This window comes from Budorcas taxicolor, chromosome 3 (genome assembly GCF_023091745.1).
Source record: "Budorcas taxicolor isolate Tak-1 chromosome 3, Takin1.1, whole genome shotgun sequence".
Lineage (NCBI taxonomy): Eukaryota > Metazoa > Chordata > Mammalia > Artiodactyla > Bovidae > Budorcas > Budorcas taxicolor.
The window spans coordinates 49,877,197-49,879,165 of record NC_068912.1 but is presented as its reverse complement, the minus strand read 5'-3'; the positions used below and the strand labels follow the sequence as shown (position 1 = coordinate 49,879,165).

At 45.4% G+C, this 1,969-nt stretch overlaps 1 pseudogene; it reads left to right on the top strand.

Annotated features, from left to right (window-relative positions):
- Positions 1-1,150: 1,150 nt before the first annotated feature.
- LOC128044966 (60S ribosomal protein L17-like) lies at positions 1,151-1,708 on the top strand (annotated as a pseudogene).
- Positions 1,709-1,969: the final 261 nt, after the last annotated feature.

Below are 1,969 nucleotides of genomic sequence, written 5' to 3'. Positions count from 1 at the left end.
CCACAGGAGCCAGGGAACCCTCCTGTCATTTTTATCGCTCCTACTTGTTATGCTGACTTTCCTTGTGAAAACCACCGTTGTTTTCCATTCCTACTCTGAGTCCCCTCAGTTCAACCAGTGCAGAGCCTCTTCCTGTTGTGAATTTCCACAGTGCCACCTCAGTGGTCTTTCTAAACTGCAAACGAGCATCTTTGCCACTGTTTGAAACCTATTTCTCTGTTCTCTCTGTTCTGAACCAGATGTGTCTCCTCGCCTGTCCACCTCCAGACAAACTCATCCTTGGAAAGCCTGTGTGGCTGTCTATTCTGCTGGGCATGTTTGATTCTCCTAGTGAATTATCTCTCCCCTTCTCCTGGGTAGCTACCCTGTGGGTCCATGCAACAGTCTCACACTCACTCTAGTTAGGGTTTCCAATCTCTTTTCTGTACTTGACCACGAGTACCTGGGATGAAGAAGTGACTTACTCATTTTTGTGGCATGACAGAGTGACTTAATTGTCTTTGTATCACTGTATTCAGGTTTCCCAGCACCTGATAGCAGATGCTCAATTAATGTCTGTTGACTTGACCATGGGAGTAAATCATCACAGGCTGGTGATCCAGCAAAAAGACAGGATATGGTGTCTTCTCATTTCAGCAGATATCTTGGAGCCACCAAACAACTAGCGGCCTCTGCATGGCTTTGCTCTGCTCTGTTACTCCGTGCATCTGACAGGGCAATCCTTCTCCTCTTGTGCTCTATCTCCTTCCCATCAGCCACCCCTCTGCATTAAGAAGCAAATTTTCCCTACCCTCTGCATGGTGCAGTGGAAGGGTCACTGCATTTGGATTAAGTCGACCCAGGAACTCATCCTGGTGCCTCTGTGTGACCTTGGACAAGTCAAGGATTTTTCCTCAGTCTCAGGTCTTCCTACTGCAAACGGCAAGGCCAGTGAAGTTTGATCACAATGAGAAGTTTTAGCAGTGCTCACGAGTAGAGAGCACTTCTTTGACTTGTAGATCACAACAAACTGTGGAAAAATTCTTTAAGAGATGGGAATACCAGACCACCTTACCTGCCTCTTGAGAAATCTGTATGCAGGTCAAGAAGTAACAGTTAGAACTGGACATGGCTTCCTTTTCTGGTAAGTGGCCTGAAGTGACCCCTAAAAATGGTGCGCTATTCACTTGACCCAGAAAACCCCACAAAATCATGCAAATCAAGAGGTTCAAATCTTCATGTACACTTTAATTAAGAACACTCGTGAAACTGCCCAGGCCATAAAGGGTATGCATATCCAAAAAGCCACCGAGTATCTGAAGATGTCACGTTAAAGAAGCAACGTGTGCCATTCCGTCGTTATGACGGTGGAGTTGGTAGGTGTGCACAGGCCAAACAGTGGGGCTGGATGCAGGGTCGGTGGCCCAAAAAGAGTGCTGAATTTTTACTACACATGCTCAAAAATGCAGAGAGTAATGCTGAACGTAAGGGCTTAGATGTAGATTCTCTGGTCATTGAGCACATCCAAGTGAACAAAGCCCCCAAGATGCGGCACAGGACTCACAGAGCTCACGGTCGGATCCACCCCTACATGAGCTCTCCCTGCCATACTGAGATGATCCTTACTGAAAAAGAGCAGATCGTTCCTAAACCAGGAGAGGAGGCTGCACAGAAGAAAAAGATATCCCAGAAGAAACTGAAGAAACAAAAACTTATGGCCCGGGAATAAATGCCGCAAAAAATAAATGCAAATAAAAGTTAAAAAAAAAAAAAAAGAACTGGACATGGAACAATGGACTGTTTCCAAACTGGGAAAGGAGTACATCAAAGCTGTATATTGTCACCCTGCTTATTTAACTTCTATGCAGAGGACATCATGAGAAATGCTGGACTGGATGAAGCATAAGCTGGAATCAAGATTGCTGGGAGAAATATCAATAACCTCAGATACGCTGATGATAACCACCCTTATGGCAGAAAGTGAAGAGGA